Source organism: Barbus barbus (assembly GCF_936440315.1).
Source record: "Barbus barbus genome assembly, chromosome: 29".
NCBI classification, from domain to species: Eukaryota; Metazoa; Chordata; class Actinopteri; order Cypriniformes; family Cyprinidae; genus Barbus; species Barbus barbus.
In genome coordinates, this window is record NC_136757.1 from 13,647,280 (window position 1) to 13,667,177 (window position 19,898).

Here is a 19,898-nt window from a genome sequence, read left to right on the forward strand (position 1 = left end):
AATCAGAGAAAAAGACAAAAGGAACAAAACGGTATACTTGTCTTTTTTAAAGGAATGATGTACACATCCTTTGATGCATTGCAAAAATAAATTTATTCAGAAACAATTGTTCAATCTGTCACGTGACTATGAAGCTGAAGTCATAATGCAGTTTCCATCTTGGCAGTTTATTAGTACTAATAAAGCACATTCAGTCATGGCCAAAAATATCGGCACCCTTGCAATTCTGTCAGAAAATCTGAATCAGAATACATTTTATTGCCAGGTATGTTTGCACATACGAGGAATTTGTTTTAGTAACAGTAGCTCCACAGTGCGACAGAATGACAATGACAGGACAGGACACAGATAATAAAAAAATAATGTACAAATATACAAAATGGACAATATGCAAAATAGCACAAACACAATATACAAAATAGACAATTCGGTATGTACAGACATGTTAGGTGCAAATTTGAAATGTAATAAGTATGTGTGTTAAATTAAAAAATAAAAAGTATGATAGTGTTGTGTGTTTCATGTTTATTGTTAAGAGTTAAAATGTTCATGAGATGGATTACCTGAGGGAAGAAACTGTTCCTATGTCTGGCCGTTCTGGTGCTCAGAGCTCTGTAGCGTCGACCAGACGGTAACAGTTCAAAGAGGGTGTGCTGGATGTGAGGGGTCCAGAGTGATTTTACCAGCCCTTTTGCTCACTCTGGATGAGTACAGTTCTTGGAGACTGGGGAGGGTTGTACCAATGATTCGCTCAGCAGTCTGGACCAGCCTCCGTAGTCTTCTGAGGTCAGATTTGGTAGCTGAGCTGAACCAGACAGTTATAGAAGTGCAGAGGACGGATTCAATGATAACAGAGTATAACTGTTTCAGCAGCTCCTGTGGCAGGTTGAACTTCCTCAGCTGGCGAAGGAAGTACAACCTCTGCTGAGTCAATGTGAATGCCCCACTTCAGGTCCTGAGAGATGGTGCTGCCCAGGAATATGAATGACTCCACTGTCATTACAGTGCCGTTCATAATGGTGAGTGGGGGGAGTGCAGGGGGGTTTCTCCTGAAGTCCACGATCATCTCCACTGTTTTGAGCGTGTTGAGCTCCAGGTTGTTAAGACTGCACCAGACAGCCAACTCCTTAACCTCCTGTCTGTAAGCAGACTCGTCACTGTCCTGGATGAGGCCAATCAGTGTGGTGTCATCTGCAAACGTCAGGAGCTTGACAGAGGGGTCTTTAGCTGTGCAGTCGTTGGTGTAGAGGGAGAAGAGCAGTGGGGAGAGAGTGCAGCCCTGAGGAGCTCCAGTGCTGATCGTACAGGTGCTGGATGTGTATTTTCCCAGCCTCACTAGCTGCTGCCTGTCTGTTAGGAAGCTGTTGATACACTGACAGACAGAGGTGGGGATGGAGAGCTGAGTTAGTTTAGGCAGGAGGAGGTTTGGAATGATATTGTTAAAGGCCGAGCTGAAGTCCACAAACAGGATCCTCACATAAGTCCCTGGTCTGTCCAGGTGTTGCAGTATTTTAACGTAGTCCCATGTTGACTGCATCATCCACAGACCTGTTTGCTCTGTAGGCAAACTGCAGGGGGTCCAGTAAGGGTCCAGTGATGTCCTTCAGATAAGCCAAAACCAGTTTTTCAAATGACTTCATGACCACATATATTAGAGCCACAGGTCTGTAGTTGTTAAGTCCTGTTATCTTGGGTTTCTTTGGGACGGGGATGATGGTGGACCGTTTGAAGCATGAGGGGACTTCACACAGCTCCAGTGTTCTGTTGAAGATCTGTGTGAAGGTGGGGGCCAGCTGGTCAGCACAGGATTTCAGACAGGCTGGTGTCATACCGTCTGGGCCTGGTGCCTTTCTTCTCTTGTTCTTTTTGCAGACCTGGCGCACGTCATCTTCTCTTATCTGCAGTTCAGGTGTGGGGGAGAAGGGGGTTGCAGGAGGTGTGAATGGTGTTTTTTCAAACCTGCTGTAGAACTCATTCAGATCGTCTGCCAGTTGTTGATTCCCCACAGTGCTGGGGGATGGTGTCTTGTAATTGGTGATGTCTTTCAGACCTTTCCACACTGAAGCCGTGTCACTGGAAGAGAATTGGATCCTTTGCTTATCGGAATAATTCCTCTTTGCCACTCTGATCTCCTTTTCCAGTGTGTATTTGGCCTGTTTATACAAGACTCTGTCCCCATTCCTGTAAGCATCTTCTTTGGCCTGACGGAGCTGTCTGAGTTTAGCAGTGAACCATGGTTTGTCATTGTTATAAGTTAGATGAGTCCTGGTAGGAATGCACATATCCTCACAGAAACTGATATAAGATGTTACAGTCTCTGTGAGCTCGTCCAGATCGTTTGCAGCAGCTTCAAAAACACTCCAATCAGTAAGTTCGAGACAGGCTTGTAAAACCCGCTCTGTCTCATTAGTCGATCTCTTTACAGTCCTTAATACAGGTTTAACTGATTTCAGTTTCTGCCTGTAGGTCGGAATAAGATGAACCAAACAGTGATCAGAGAGTCCTAAAGCTGCCCGTGGGACAGAGTGATATGCATCCTTTATTGCTGTGTAACAGTGATCCAGTATATTACTGTCTCTGGTGGGACATGTAACATGCTGTCTGTATTTTGCAGTAGTTTTTCCCTGGTGAAACTGATCGTGTTTGACAAACAAAAAACAGGAAAAACAAACAAAAACACTAAAACAACTGGAGAGCCAAGCATAATGGCTGCCATGCGCGGTGCCATCTTGAGAAAGGTGGTGGTATAAAATGGTATAAAATGCAAAAGGTGGTATAAAATGCAACCCTTCTCTCAGAAAATTGTTGCAGTTGCAAATGTTTTGATATGTGTTTTTTTTTTTTGTAACCATTTCTGAGTGTTTTTTGAAGTGTGTTTCGGGTCATTGTCCTGCTGGAAGACCCATGACCTCTGGTGGAGACGCAGCTTTCTGATACTGGCCACTATGTTGCGCCCCAAAATTCTTTGGTAATCATCAGATTTCATGATACCGTTCACACAGTCAAGGCATCCAGTGCCAGAGGCTGCAAAGCAACCCCAAAACATCTTTAAACCTCCATCATGTTTGACTTTAGGGACTGTGTTCTTTTCTTTGAAGCAGTGTTAATTTTGGCAGGCATTTTTGATTTAGTCTTAGTCTTTATCTTGAGACGAAAATGCTTAATAGTCTTAGTCACATTTTAGTCATTTGAGTCTTTCCTAGTTTGTCTAGTTTTAGTCATTTGAGTCTTTCATAGTTTTAGTCTAGTTTTAGCCGACGAAAAGTCAGTAGCTATTTTATATGTAGTATTCAAACAAAAATAGTCATTAATTCTTCTCTCTTTAGACCAAATCAATTAAGCTTATGAGAAATTTGAATCAAGGATTGAATTTGGAAAAACTGGAATAAATTTTCATTTTTTGGTAGAGATATAAATTAAACTCATTTTTCAGATACAGTAGGTTTACTTAACAAGTATACATTTATTTAACATCTTTTGTTGGTTAACATTTATGACAGATAATTAGGAATGCTGTCCATTTAAGACGGAAGGTATGCATGTAATAGCCTACTGACATACATTCAGTTTTCACCCACCTGTTTAAGCTCACTTAAACCATAACAGACTGTATTTCAGTGAGATACTCTACATGAGAGACATTTGGACTCCTGTGTCTGTATTTGAGCACTGAGAACTGATCGCACGCTGTATGAGAACTGAAGAAGTGGAGCGTGCGCGAGAGAGAGCACTTCTATCAGCGCGTTTCCGCCTATCGCACCTTCACTGACTTTAAGTTAATCGACAATGAATTGTGACTCCCAGGAAAAACGGGACGTCTGGTCACCCACTCCCTAACCCTTCGGGTGCTGAGGCCATTATTTCAGATCGCTAGTTCGCGTTTTGGTAGCCTATCCGTCCACCGCGGCTGCCATGCAAACGCACCTTATCCAATGACAGAGACGCACATTTTGAAAGACAAGACCGTTAACTTAGCCTATAGGATGTATTTTGAATGTCCGGTAGTCCTCAAATAACATTTTAGTCCCGTCTCGTCTTGTTAATGAAGACGCGCATAAATTTCGTCATAGTTTTTATCATCAGATATTAGTTTTAGCTCGTCAACGTCTCATTTTAGTCACAGAAAAAAGGTTCGTTGACGAATATTTTTCGTCGTCGTCTTCGTCGACGAAATTAACACTGCTTTGAAGGCCTCATTTCTTTTTCTGTAAACAGTGCCATGATGTCCTTTACCAAAAAGCTCTACTTTTGTATCATCTGTCCACAGTACGTTCTCCCAGAAGGATTGTGGTTTTGTCACATAAGTTTTGGCAAACTCCAGTATTGCTTTTTTATGCCTTTGTGTCAGCAGTGGTGTCCTCCTGGGTCTCCTACCATAGCGTCCCTTTTCATTCAGATGGCGACGGATAGTGCGAGCTGACACTGTTGTACCCTGTGTCTTCAGATCAGCTTGAAGTTGTTCGGAAGGTAATCGGGGTTCTTTTTCCACCATGCGAACAAACCTTCGTTGTAACTTTTCATTAATTTTGCTCTTCCGTCCATGTACAGGGAGGTTAGCTACAGTGCCATGCGCTGTAAACCTCTTGATGATGTTGGGCACAGTGGACACAGGAACATTAAGATCTCTGGAGATGGACTTGTAGCCTTAAGTTTGTCCATGTTTTTCCACAATTTTTTCTCTCAAATCCACAGACAACTCTTTACACTTCTTTCTTTTCTCCATGCTCAGTGTGATACACAACATAAAGGTTGTCCACTTTTCTCCATTTTAACTGGTTGCAAGTGTGATTACTATATTGCCCACACTTGTTACATGCCACAGGTGTCTAAAATACAAATTACAGGAGCATCACATGCTTGAAAAGCAATTATTTCTTACAATTTTGACAAGGTGCCAATAATTTTGTCCAGTCCATTTTTGAGTTCTGTGTGAAATTTGATCAAGCTTGACTTTTCTTCTCTTCTCTTCTTCTCTTCTTTTCTTTTTGTGTTGTTGCAGTGCAAACGAAAACAATAAGCACGTGAATACCAAAAAATTTGCAATTGGAACAATTTTCTGAGAGAAGTGTTGCATTTTCTGACAGAAATGCAAGGGTGCCGATATTTTTGGTCATGACTGTATTCTCCTACCCAATACCTAAACTTAACAATTTATTAATAATAAAGTATTAATAAGCAGCAGATTAGGAGTTTATTGAGGCAAAAGTCATAGTTAATGGTTTATTAATAACTAGAATTGGACCTTAAAATTAAGTGTGACCGGAATTCGGTAATTTCAATAGGAATCCACACAATAGGGAATTTCTCATTAGGATGAAAGATTAGGCCACACAAATTTTGCAACAGGTTGAAGATGATCACACAGATTCGTCTTGTTGATCAACAGAAAGCTGCTTGGTTTGAAAGTGAGCAGTGCTTTCTATATTGCTACACTATTGACAGTAGATAATAAACTGTTTTTGCTCACGAAATTTCACAAATTGAACTTCGCACCATTAGTCTTAAACATATAAAGTAAAGTCATCCCAAGTTTAAGAGCAGCAGTAAAATATGGTCATATAAAGAGTCTTTGGCTTGATTTTAAGTGGGAAAACACATAACCCTTGTACACAACTGTGATACTCTATTGGTTTTTAGTAGAACTTTTGCTCTCAAAGTCAACACTTTCTAATGAATAAAATCCTATTGTGAACAATCGTAAAAAAAATAAGCATCTCTGCAGAATAATACATTTGCTTGAGTTACTTTTCTTTTCAATCTTTTCAACTCTGCATACGTGATTCTAGCAGTCACCTTGACAGTCAAAATCACATCATTAAGGGAAGAGATGGACCTTTTTACCTCCACAGCACACACAATGTAGTGAATGGCAATAACAGTACACAATGAGGTGGTAATTTGCATGATTGTCTTTTCTAGGAAACAGTGTCATGCATCCTGCACTGCAGACATAACATATTTTTATTCCATGTGGCACAGTGATTAACAAGACATATTTAAATTTCATGTCAAACAGGTTGCTGACCCTTGACCATCTGTCCGGTCATATTGCTTTTACATGTGCAGACTTTCAGAGGGAAAAAAACGGTGGAGAAATTCATGATTGACTCTCTTTCTCATTTCTCATTACAATGTAAATTTTCAGTCTGACCACATGAAAATACTTGAGCATGTCTCTGCATGCAGACTCTTCCTGCAGGGTAGCTGGTCATCTGCAAAGAATTTCACGCTCTGGATTTATCTGATCTATTGCATGTGTCCACATTTTGTATGTATGTATCTGAGTATGTGCCCATTGTGAAATCTTGTCTCATGGAATTGCATTGGGGACTGTGGAATTGATTGCAGTGCCGCAGCAGGTCTGTTGTCACCTTATTTCATTTAGATTGATCTTACTGGTCATTGTTCTATGAGATCAATAATGGCATCAATACCAAAGCCCTTCGTTGTCGGTCTCCCTCCCACCCAAAGCAGTGATTAACTGGCAACAATGACAGCTCCATCATGGCCTTGTTTTCCTTCTGCACTTTTTAGGGCTTTGCCGTGATATACAGGAGAGGCTTCCCATGCGGCTTAAGACTGAGTCTTGAGGGAGAGCGGGATAGTCATGCATTATCACGCTTGTAGAGACAGCCTGGATCCGTGAGCCATCTCTGTGCCTCAGTCTCTGATGCGCAGATGCACAATGTTGTTTTCTCCATTATTGCCACATCTTGCCTTCTGCTCAAATCCAATCCAGTGTCAGAAATAAACTTTTCCATTACTTTTTGGAGGTAGGGCTGCGCAGTTATTTCATAACCATTATTACAGTTATGGGTGCTACAATTTAACTTATCGAAAAAATATATATAATTTCAAAAATATTTATTATGTTTTAGAGATAATGTCAAATGTTTTCGCTCAGTGTGTGTGTGTTTTTTTTCCAGCATTATAATGCAAAAGACATTCAATACTGGACAATACACCCCAAAAGTATTTATTTTTTTATTTTCTATGAATCAACTTTAAGAAAAAAGCAAAAGCAATAATCAACAGTGTTGATATTTGTCATAATTGTGGAGCTCTATTTTTAAGAGCTTTTTTTTACTAATTAAAAATTATACTGATGGTAGTAATCGTTTGCAAATGCTTAAATTAAATGCATTTATTAACATTTTCAATCAGAATAATTAGATTTGAAAATTATTGCCTATAAATCCATTTTTAGATGAAGAGTATTAAGCATCATAAAATTGAACCCTGATGCCTAAGCAAACAACAATACATTTACATTACATTTAGTCATTTGGCAGACGCTTTTATCCAAAGCGACTTACAATTGGGGAATACAAAAAGCGATTAATCTTGAAAAGGCAATCAGACAGAGGAAGTGCTCGTAACACCAAGTCTCAGTCATTGTTCAAATAAGTACAAGCTAGTAGGTGGAGAGAAAGATAGAGGGAAATGATAGAGATGAGTTCCCTTCCAGGAACGTCGAGCTGCGTCCGGAGACGCTATGGGAACGCCATCAGCGTAACCGGCGCTCTGAATATTTTATACAACCAGTCTAATGGATGGGCGAGGCGTCACGGGCGGGGTGACGTCACGACCAGGAAGTATATAAGCACGTGCGGCGGAGCCCGCGTCAGCTTTCTGTCATTCAGCAAGCGCTCTGTGTATTGTCAGTCTGATTCTTTGTCTTGTGAGTCTTATTTGGTGTTGTCTGTCTCAGAAACACTCGTGGGGCTCGCAGGCTGATCTGGCTGGCGGGAGTGAGACGGCGATGTCTCTATCTCCTCCCGTATCCGCCAGATCTGGTGTCCCGTCTCTCGGGGAAGCCGTTACTTCCCCCCGAGATGAGGACTCAGCGCTTCGTCTATCTTCCTCCGAGGAGGTCGCCCCAATACGAGGAGCTACTAGAGGTGGCAACTCGGGCAGTGGCCAAGCTTGACATCAGTTGGCCCCCCGAGAAAACAACTGTGCCGCAGTCCAGCCTGCTGGACGAGCGTTTCCTGCGCTCGCGGCCGCCACCTCTGCGCAGGAGCCTTCCTTTTTTCACCGAGGTGTCGAGATCGTGAGTAAAACCCTATACATCCCGCCCTTTCGTTCCCGCGTCAGATTACTACGGTAATGTGCGGGAATTGGACGGGCGTGGATATAGGGCGATGCCCCAGATTGAGCAGACGCTTGCGGGCTATCTGTCTCCTTCCACAGCGTCGTCCTTGAAGGCTCCTACCCTGCCCACTAGGCCTCTGCGCACCACATCATCCCTAGTGGGCAGGGGGTATGCGGCAGCAGGACAGGCTGGTGCGTGCCTGCACACGATGGCGGTGTTGCAGGCGTACCAGGCCGAACTGAGCTGATGACATTTCAGAGCTCAGAAGAACCGCCGATCTGGCTCTCCGCGCCACCAAGGAGTCGGCCCGTGCTATCGGCCGCTCCATGGCAGCTATGGTGGCAGCGGAGAGGCACCTGTGGCTGACCCTGTCTGACATTAAGGAGAAGGACAGGGTCTGCCTCCTGGACGCCCCGCTTCAGCCTTCTGGCCTGTTCGGCGACGCTGTGAGCACCGTCGTCGACAGGTTTCAGGAGGCTCGCAGGCAAGCGGAGGCGTTTCGGCGGTTCCTCCCCCGCCGCTCTCTAACTCTGGAGGCTGCTGGGCGGGAGCAGCCTCCTCCGCATACCAGCTCCTCGCACAGGGCTGCGCAGAAGGAGAGCGTCGCCTCTCGTGCTCCCCTGAGACGGAGCCGAGGGCAGCGGCGCCCCGCGCCGGGGACTTCAAAGCCCAAGACAGACCTGAGGGATGTCTTGGCGGCCAAGAGGTCCGCGGCAAGGAAGTCCTGATGGGCAAGCCCCAGGACTTCGGAGGGCGACCCCTACTGGGGTGGAGCGGCTTACACCGCGGCTCACGGTGACCGTCTCCCCTCGGTGCCCTCTGAGGATTTGTCTGCCAACCCTGCAGTTCCAGGGCACAGCAGGTCCCAGCAAGTGTTATTCTCAGGTTCTACCGCCTGTGACTTCAGCGGGCCTGAGAAACTCGCCTCAGCCGCCAGATTACGCGTCTCCTGTCGGTGCGCCGCAGCAAGACAGCGGTCTGGCCGCTTCTCTAACACCAGAGGTCAGTCTCGAGAGACTGATTCCCTTAGTAGATCGTTTGGCAGCCTGGCAACGGCTGCCGAACATGTCTCTATGGGTCCTGCGGACGGTAGAGGCTGGCTATTCCATCCAGTTCGATGGGCCGCCCCCTCGGTTCAACGGGGTCTGTGTGACTACGGTCCGCCCCGAGCAGGCTCTGGTCCTGGAACAGGAAGTCAACACTTTGCTGAAAAAGGAAGCCATAGAGTTGGTTCCACCTCACGAAGTGTACACCGGCTTCTACAGCCGGTACTTCATTGTTCCGAAGAGGGAGGGCTGAGGCCCATACTGGACTTGCGTCTCTTGAACCTCTCAGTCAGACCACTGAAGTTCAAGATGTTGACGGTCAAGCAGATCGTGTCTCAAATCAGGTCCGAGGACTGGTTTGTCACGATAGACCTCAAAGACGCCTATTTCCATGTGTCCATCCTTCCCTCTCACAGGAAGTTCCTGAGGTTCGCTTTTGGGGGCAAAGCGTACCAATATCGGGTTCTTCCCTTCGGCCTAGCACTCTCACCCCGCACTTTCACCAAGTGTGTGGATGCGGCCCTGGTCCCGTTATGACTGCAAGGCATCCGCATACTAAATTATATCGACGATTGGTTGATTCTTGCTCAATCAGAGCAGTTGGCAGTTCGGCATCGAGATGTCGTTCTTGCCCACATGAAAGATTTGGGGTTAAGACTAAACGCCAAGAAGAGTGCGCTTTCTCCAGCTCAGAGAACCACTTATCTGGGCGTGGTGTGGGATTCGACCACGATGCAGGCTCGTTTGACCCCTGCTCGGATCGAGTCGATCCTCACGGCAGTCAGGAGAGTGCGAGAGGGCCAGCCATTCACTGTCAAGCAGTTTCAGAGGCTGCTTGGGCTCATGGCAGCTGCGTCCAGCGTGATTCCTTCTGGCCTGCTGTACATGAGGCCCCTACAGTGGTGGCTCAAGACCAGGGGGGTCTCCCTGAGGGGACACTCGCTCCGCGCTATCAAGGTGTCACGGCGCTGCATCCGTGCCTTAGACATGTGGAGGAAACCCTGGTTCTTGTCCCAGGGCCCGGTGCTGGGAGCTCCTTGTCGCCGCGTCTCGCTAGCGACGGACGCTTCCCTCACCGGTTGGGGTGCGGTCATGAGTGGCCACCCTGCCCGCGGTCTGTGGAGTGGTCGCCACCTGACGTGGCATATCAACTGGCTAGAGATCCTAGCTGTGTTCCGTGCTCTCAAGCACTTCCTCCCGGACCTGAGAGATCGCCACATGCTGGTCCGCACCGACAGCACGGCAGTGGTCTCTTACATCAACCACCAAGGAGGTCTGCGGTCGTGCCCCTTGTACAAGCTGGCACACCAGATCCTTGTGTGGTCCCAGGGCAAGCTCCTATCATTGAGAGCTCTGCACATTCCTGGGTATCTCAACGTCGGAGCAGACGTCCTGTCGAGACAGGGGCCGAGGCCCGGGGAATGGATGCTTCACCCCCAGGTGGTGAAGCAGATTTGGAAAGTTTTGGCCAAGCACAGGTGGACCTCTTTGCGACTCGAGAGTCGGCGCAATGTCCCCTTTGGTTCTCTCTAGCTCCTCCAGCGCCTTTCGCTCTGCTCCCGGGAGTTTTGGCGAGAGTGCGCCGGGACGCGGTAAGCCTACTGTTAGTAGCGCCGTTCTGGCCGGGCCGAGTATGGTTCTCGGATCTGATTTCCCTCCTCGACGGCACCCCGTGGCCGGTACCGATCAGGAGCGATCTCCTCTCACAGGCCGGGGGCACCCTTGTGCACCCCCGCCCGGAGTGCTGGAGGCTGTGGGTGTGGCCCCTGAGGGGGCACAACTCATAGCTTCCAGTCTGTCAACCGAGGTTGTCGAGACCATCCTCCAATCCAGAGCTCCCTCTACGAGGAAACTGTACGCCTTGAAGTGGAAACTCTTCACTTCATGGTGCGGGGACCGCCAGCTCGACCCAGTCAACTGCCCGATCCGCGCAGTTCTGGAGTTCCTGCAGGCCCGTTTCTCCGCAGGGTTAACCCACTCCACTATTAAGGTCTACGTGGCAGCTATCTCGTCGTACCACACCCTTATCGGTGGCCAGTCAGTGGGCAGACACCCCCTGGTTACACGTTTCCTCCGCGGTGCGCTGAGGCTGAGGCCGCCTGTACGACCCCGTGTCCCCACGTGGGACCTGGCTGTGGTACTAGAGGCTCTGTGCAGAGCACCCTTTGAGCCTCTCGGGGAGATAACTGATAGACTCCTCACGATCAAGACCGTCTTTCTACTGGCTATCACCTCTCTGAGGAGGGTGAGTGACCTTCAGGCCCTATCTGTGGCCCCTTCGCACATCGACTTTGCGCCCGGTTCGGCGAAAGTCTTCCTCTACCCCCGTGCGGGGTACATACCGAAGGTTCTGACGGTCGTACCACAGCCGGTCGTACTCCAGGCCTTCTGTCCTCCTCCCTTCAGGGAGCCCGACCAGGAAAGGCACAACTGTATGTGTCCAGTGCGAGCACTGGACGCATACATCCACAGAGCTGCCCTGTGGAGAAAGACTCGTGTGCTTTGGTCCGCCTAAGAGGGGTCTTCCGGCTTCGAAGCCCACTCTTAGTAGGTGGATAGTGGATGCCATCAATCTGGCGTACGAGACCTCTGACCTTCCCCCGCCGCTGGGAGTCAGAGCGCACTTGACCCGAGGTGTGGCGGCCTCCAAGGCCTTCTGGGCAGGTGTCTCCATGCAAGACATCTGCAACGCTGCTGGGTGGTCCACGCCCCTGACATTCGCCAGGTTTTACAACCTCGACATCAGAGCCACTCCAGGCTCCTCCGTCCATTCAGCCTGACACCGGGCAGGGACTTGTCAGTCTGGCGGCGTTGGTATAGCGCTCCCATAGCGTCTCCGGACGCAGCTCGACGTTCCTGGAAGGGAACGACCCAGGTTACGTATGTAACCCAGGTTCCCTGAAGGGAACGAGAGCTGCGTCTCGGGCCACACTTCCGGCATCCCTGCCAGCGCTTGCTTCATGACTTGAAGCTGACGTGGGCTCCGCCGCACGTGCTTAAATACTTCCTGGTCGTGACGTCACCCCGCACGTGACGCCTCGCCCATCCATTAGACTGGTTGTATAAAATATTCAGAGCGCCGGTTACGCTGATGGCGTTCCCATAGCGTCTCCGGACGCAGCTCTAGTTCCCTTCAGGGAACCTGGGTTACATACGTAACCTGGGTCGTTTTCAGTTGTTGCTTGAAGGTTGCCAGGGATCCGGCGTTCCGGATAGGGGTGGGAAGATTATTCCACCAGCCAGGAATGGTGAACGAAAATGTTCTGGAGAGTGATTTTGAGCCTCTCTCTGATGGTACCACAAGGCGTCGCTCACTAGCAGATCTCAAACTTCTGGAGGGGATGTAGGTTCGTAATAGTGAGTGGAGGTAGGAGGGTGCAGAGCCTGTGGTAGTTCTGTACGCAAGCATCAGTGACTTGAACTGGATGCGAGCTGCCACTGGTAGCCAGTGCAAGGAGATGAAGAGAGGTGTAACATGCGCTCTTTTGGGCTCGTTGAAGATCAGTCGTGCCACTGCATTCTGAATCATTTGAAGAGGTTTGATTGTGTTTGATGGCAGACCAGCCAGAAGAGCATTGCAGTAGTCCAGTCTAGAAACAACAAGGGCCTGGACAAGAAGTTGCGCAGCATGCTCTGTCAGAAAGGGCCTGACCCAGCGATGTAGTATATGTGGAGAAGAGGAGGGGTCCAAGAATCGATCCCTGAGGAACTCCAGTGACCAGTTGATGTCAAACCAGCGAAGTGGAATCCCAGTGATGCCCAGTGATGAGAGTGTAGACAGGAGAATTTGATGATTGACAGTGTCAAAAGCAGCAGAGAGATCCAGCAGAATGAGGACTGACGATTTGGAATCAGCCTTTGCAGTTCGCAGGGCTTCAGTGACTGAGAGTAGCGCAGTCTCTGTTGAATGGCCACTCCTGAAACCTGACTGTTTAGCATCCAGTTTGTTGTACTGTGAAAGAAACCGCGAGAGCTGGTTGAAGACAACTCGTTCGAGTGTTTTCCCTATGAATGGAAGGAGAGAGACAGGTCTGTAGTTATCTAAAAGAGAAGCATTTAATATAGGTTTTTTGATCAGTGGGGTTACCCGAGCCTGCTACAAAGGCCTTAAGTAGAATTTTTGAATAGAAATATGCTACCATTCAAACTTTGTTATTTTTCTTCTAAAAAACAAAACTGACTCAAAGTAATACTTTAATTCAGCAAGGATGCATGAAATTCATTCAATTCATAAAGTCAAAAGCGCAGTAAAGATGTTTATAATAAACTTTTCATCAAAGAACCCTGAAAAAAAATATTTTGGTTTCCACAATGAAATGATGACTTCTAATCATGTGAAACTGAAGCCTGGGGTAATTGTATTTTTAGTTTTGTGAAACTGGGGGGATGTTTGCCCTTAATTTCACCTTAAGTTTCTGACCCTGATCCAGACAGGGATTTTTTCCTGTCTGGTGTGGCTTAAATTGCCATTTTAATGACTGTGGTATTACAAAATTGCAATATACAAACTTATTTTAGAGAGGAATTGTGCTCTGCCAGTCAGCAATCATCCTTATTCAGATGGTTTTTCGTCTCTCTTTGGACTCGTGTGACTTGAACGGTGCAGAGAAAATTAGGAAATCAGACTCTGAAAGGATATTTAGTGGCACCGAGAGGCTTGCATGAAATGAGGCCCAGCATATTAATTTTCACAGGCATTCAGGGTGCTTTGAATGGCATTTTCTTATCCTGACATTACTATTCTATTTGCTATGTTCTGACTCCCTCTGAATAAACACCTGTGGGCTCACAGCAATGCCCAAGGCACTGAATGTTTCTTCTCTGAGGCGCAATACGTCACAAATAATTTTACCCCCTAATGAAGTATAACCGCAGTGATGACAGCAATGAAACGATACAGATTTGTCTCTGCTTCAGTCATTTGGAGAGCACAGAATAAACAGATGATGATAATAATGATGTAATGATCTCCACACATACAGCCAGGCCAAAAAAGGAAGAGGGATATGCAGATTGGGTCTTGGTTTTTACACATGCACAAACAGAAACATTCAGAGTGTTTTCAACCAGCTGCCTTTGGAATAATGATGTTGGAGTTTGCCAGAATATTTAGACAGTTTAGAGCAAGCTGCTTGCTTAATTACAATTGGAATACATATTAAAAGGAAAGCCAAGTGGAATACATGATGTTAGACGGTGGTTAATTTAACATAAATATCAAGTAGCATTGCCAACACTTAACAATTATTAAAAAAATAATCAAATTTATATTACGTATATATAATGTATATATATGACTGCTGAAGTTTAACAGATGGCAAAAATTCCAGTATTAAAGATTTCTATTTACAATGTTTTTTGCTTTGAACAATGTAATACAAAAGAAATCCATTTAATGCTGCTGAAAAGTATTTTGATGTATATTCGATTAATCAGCATTAATAATTGCAATAACAAAATTAAGAGCAATAACCAACCATTTTGATATTTGCGTTTTGTCAGTACTTTTATTTGTAAGTAATTTCACATTGCAAAAGGGTGTTGACAGTCTTAAAGACCCTAAAAAAAACTGAAAAAGCAGGGGAAAATCCCAACAGCTTCCTATTAAATTCTAAAGGTCAAAAACTCTGATGGTCAGACATCATGAAATGCTGAATTATGACTACATTGTGCAGCATGAAAACTTAACTAAATATAAAATAAAATTATAAAAGCACTAAAAAAGAGAAAAATATGATTTGATTTTACAGTAGTCTTGCATAAATGCAATTCTTCTGATATGTTGTCCTGTAAAATAATTTTAAAAAGGTGGTTCTGCAAGTTTAATTGTCCAAAAGGTGCTGGTTTGAGTGTCATTGGTTGTTAACAGGCCTCTTTTTCAGGTCCAAGCAAAGTGATAATAAATCTTTAATATGATGCATCTTTGATAGGTCACTAGCGCAGCTCTTGTAGCTCCAACATTGGTGGGTTGAGATAAGATTGCCTACCCTGTATTATACTAAAAAAAAAAAAGTAATATTAAAGCTGTAAACGTTATTAAATGTATAGTTGAGTAGATATTTAGCTTTAGTTTGCTTGTAGCTGACTTTCAGGGTGTCTTCAGGCAAAACAGTAATTGGCTTTTCATATATTCTAATATATGCTTAGCATGACACATTTTGAGTTATTTAAAACTTTTTTCAGTCATCAGTTTTGAGCGGTGAGCCATATGTAATACTGAGAATTTTACTTTTATGTATTAAAAATGAATGAGGGTGCAGATAAAATGAAATGAGCACCTCGTTTGGGATTAAGGAAAAACTCAATTCCTCAGGACCAGATTGCAGATGAGTGATGGGGAGGCACACGTCATATCGCAATCATAATTTCATACCACCCGTCTTTCATTCCTGACCAATTTTTTTGTTATTAAGTCATATCGACTGTGCCCCTCTCCCTTAACAGCTACAGTACGTCATCATCTTCCTCTATTTCACCAAAGCAGAGATGTGATTGCTGCTTCAGAAACGGTATCGACTAGTTCATTTCACCAAGCAATGTTTTTGAGATTTAGAACTGACCCTCTTTATCTGGCTTTTCATTGAATGCTGCATGTGAGCAGATCCGAGGCGGAGAAAGAATCGTCACAAGGTTCTAAGTGGACAGTCAAGGGGATCTCATGTGCTTCAGTTCTGAGTGACGAATGAACCCATTTGTATCAGACATTGGGGGGGTTATATTGAAGACTGTGATGGAAAGGGACAAACACAGGAAATTTGGCCCTGCCACACATTATAGAAGAAAAATGTGCTGGGAAGGTCAAGACCATAGGATATTTTCATCCTTAAAGGGATAGTTCACCAAGAAATGACAATTGTGTCATTGTTTACTCACATTCGTGTCCTGTATTTCTTCCGTGGAACACAAAAAGGAGATATAAAGGAGATTATAGCTGAATGTCCAGTGGAAGTGAATGGTAAACACAGCTGTTAAGCAATATTTTCAGTGAATAATAATTAAAATTTCAGACTGTTTCTCACACAAAGTTGTCGTATGGCTTCAGAAGACACAAGTCGTATGAATCAGGGTTATTATTAATAATTAAAATTTAAATTAAACTAAAGTTAAAATCCAATATAAATATTGAAAAACATTTCAGTTATCTGGCAACATTTCTAATTTTCGTTTAGTTTTAATTGAAGGACTAAATTTACCAACTGGAAATGAATAAAAACTAGAACTGAACTAAATATAAAACTGGAATTAAAAATGTAAAATAACCTAAGTAGTTATATTAAAACAAAGTTAAAAAAAGAAGAATAAAAAAGCACAGTAAAAGTTAAATTAAAATAAATTCCAAAAAAAGTACAAAAAAGCAAATGAAAATACTAACACTTAGCTTCTCTAATCTTTTTTTATTCTATCTATTTTTCTTTTTATTTATTATAAAATTAACAAAAGCAAAAAAGGCCTCTAACACTAGCTTGCTCTATTCCTTTTCTATTCTATCAGTTTTTATATTATTATATATAACAGTTTTTATTATATAATTTAAAAAAAAAACCTTGCTATGTGTACTGCGTTAAGCTAACTGAGACTTGTTATAGCACTTGCATTATTATTTTTTTTACACTTTTGTTGATTTTGATTGCTTGCATTGTCTTCATTTGTAAGTCGCTTTGGATAAAAGCATCTGCTAAATGACTAAATGTAGATTCAAAAGGACATCACTGGTCCCTTACTGGAGCCCCTGCAGTTTGCCTACAGATCAAACAGGTCTGTGGATGATGCAGTCAACATGGGACTGCACTTCATCCTGCAGCATCTGGACAGACCAGGGACTTATGTGAGGATCCTGTTTGTGGACTTCAGCTCTGCTTAACACCATCATCACAGAAACCCTTCAGAATAAACTTTAGTTTTATCACAATATCAAATATAACTAACCCAGCTCTCCGTCCCCACCTCTGCCTGTCCGTGGATCAACAGCTTCCTGACAGACAGACAGCAGTTAGTAAAGCTTGGTAAATTCACATCCAGCACTCGTACCATCAGCACTGGAGCTCCTCAGGGCTGCGTACTCTCACCACTGCTCTTCTCCCTCTACACCAACGACTGCACATCTAAAGACCCCTCTGTCAAGCTCCTGAAGTTTGCAGACGACACCACACTGATCGGCCTCATCCAGGACGGTGACGAGTCTACTTACAGACAGGAGGTTAAGGAGCTGGCTGTCTGGTGCAGTCTCAACAACCTGGAGCTTAACATGCTCAAAACTGTGGAGATGATCATGGACTTCAACAGAAACCCCCCTGCTCTCCCCCACTCACCATCATGAACAGCACTGTGACTGCAGTGGAGTCATTCATATTCCTGGGCACCACTATTTCTCAGGACCTGAAGTGGGATATTCACATAGACTCCATTGTCAGAAAGGCCCAGCAGAGGTTGTACTTTCTTCGCCAGCTGAGGAAGTACAACCTGCCACAGGAGCTGCTGAAACAGTTCTACTCCGCCATCATTGAATCCATCCTCTGCACTTCAATAACTGTCTGGTTCAGCTCAGCTACCAAATCTGACCTCAGAAGACTACGGACGGTAGTCCGTACTGCTGAGCGAATCATTGGTACAACCCTCCCCACTCTCCAAGAACTGTACTTATCCAGAGTGAGCAAAAGGGCTGGTAAAATCACTCTGGACCCCTCACATCCAGCACACTTCCTCTTTGAACTGTTACCGTCTGGTCGACGCTACAGAGCTCTGAGCACCAGAACGACCAGACATAGGAACAGTTTCTTCCCTCAGGCTATCCATCTCATGAACACTCAACAATAAACGTGGAACACACAATTATAATACACTATCCATTCACCACACTCACTTACTTCATTTCTATTTTTCTCATTTCTAATTTGCACATACTTGACCTGTACATACATAGTTGTCTATATTATATATTGTGTTTTTGCTGCTTTGTACATTACCTATTTGGATATTTGAATATTATTATTTTATTATCTGTGTCCTGTCCTGTTGCTGTCTTTCTGTTGCACTGTGGAGCTTCTGTCACTACAACAAATTCCTTGTATGTGTAAAAATACTTGGCCAATAAAGCTCATTCTGATTCTGATTCTGAAAATGTTGATACAAACTATATATAAATAATACTAAAATAGCACTGGCATTGATTTTTCTTTTTTTTTTTTTTTAGATTAGAACAGCTCAGACATTCCTTTAAACTTCTCCATTTGTGTTCCACAGAAGAAAGTCATACAGGATGTGTTTGGAATGACATGATGGATGTAAATTATGACAGAAGTTTAATTTTTAAATCAGCTATGTCAAACATATGGCTTCAAGGCTGTGAAATGGAGAGACTGTCCTTCATAAAGTGCTAACTGTTGCTGTGTCACAGAAAGCATACAGAACAACTGCATTAAGGGTTTAATCTAATGAATGTCTTCACTTTTATTGGCAATAACTGCTTCAGATAATATGTGCGGTCTAATGTTCAGGTCCCTTGAGTGTAGTTCAGATTTTAACAGTCAGTCAGTCTGAATATTTCTCTTAAGCTTTTGATTGTTCCCTTTAAGAAAGGGTTTGTGATTGCAAGCTATTTCCTGGCTAAAAAGTTTTTTTTTTTTCAGACAGAAAATCTTAATACCCATGGGTAGGGATGTTGACAGTACAGGTGCTTTGCTACCAACTCAATGCGAAAACTTTATAAAAAAAAATAACAATAGCTGTCTTTCTAAAGTTTAGCTAGTCGAGTAGCAACTCTGTACCCACGCTCTGACACACTGACAAGTGACTGCTTTTGAACGCTCATATGCTTATTTACCCACATGCAAAGACATTCTTTGTTGAAATAGCCATTTCGATGTAGTAATAAAGTTTAATTGAGAAATAATTTTTTATTTAGTTAAGTAATATTTTGAATAGCATATTTATTTTCCAGACTGATATTGAGTATTGTGAAATTTCCCTTTCTTTACTTTCGACTACTAAAATTATCCCCATGACATCCCTTCTCACAGGCTTGTGAAGACACCTTAAAACATCTTTCTGTCTCAGTGCTCTCAGAGTGTGAATGATGGAACATTGTGTTCATTCACTGAATAATATTTTCCTCTGCAATAATTTTTCAGTGTGATCCAGGACAAGTTCTGTGGGATCGTTAACATCAGCGTGGAAGCGTTGCACGACGTTATGACGGAAGACCCTGAGACGGCTACCTTCAAGTTTGATTCTCTCTTTTTGATGACACTTCTCCTCCATAGAGGCATTTTGTCTGCCTAATGACCTGGAAAATGGTGGACAATGGCACACACTGTCATGGCAGGGTATTTCATGAAACAAATACTCATTAGCATTAGGAGAAGTGATTGTGATTTGCATCAGTGTTTTCTGCCTTCTTGTTACACATTATATACTAAATATAAATTTTATATATATGTGTATATATATATATATATATATATATATATATATATATAAAATATATATTTTTTACATTTACATGCAGTCATTTAGCAGATGCTTTTATCTAAAGCGACTTACAAATGAGACGCAATCAAAACCAACAAAATAGCAATAATATGCAAGTGCTATAACAAGTCTAAGTTAGCCTAAAACAGTAAGCGTAGCAAGTTGTTTTTTTGGGGGGGGGGTTTTATGTAATAGAAATAAAACAATTAGATAGAATAGAAAGAGGATATGGAATGCTAGTGTTGGAAGGTCTTTTTATAATAAATAAAAGTAGATTGAATCGAAAAAGA

General features: G+C 43.8%; 1 pseudogene across 1 annotated transcript in view; it reads left to right on the forward strand.

Moving 5' to 3' along the window:
• The window catches only part of LOC306849080 (importin-11-like), a 259,336-nt pseudogene that overhangs the window by 167,171 nt on the left and 72,267 nt on the right, over window positions 1-19,898 (forward strand). The window contains exon 26 of the transcript in view: window positions 19,269-19,361. The product of the transcript in view is annotated as an importin-11-like (transcript). The remainder of the gene's footprint in view (window positions 1-19,268; window positions 19,362-19,898) is intronic.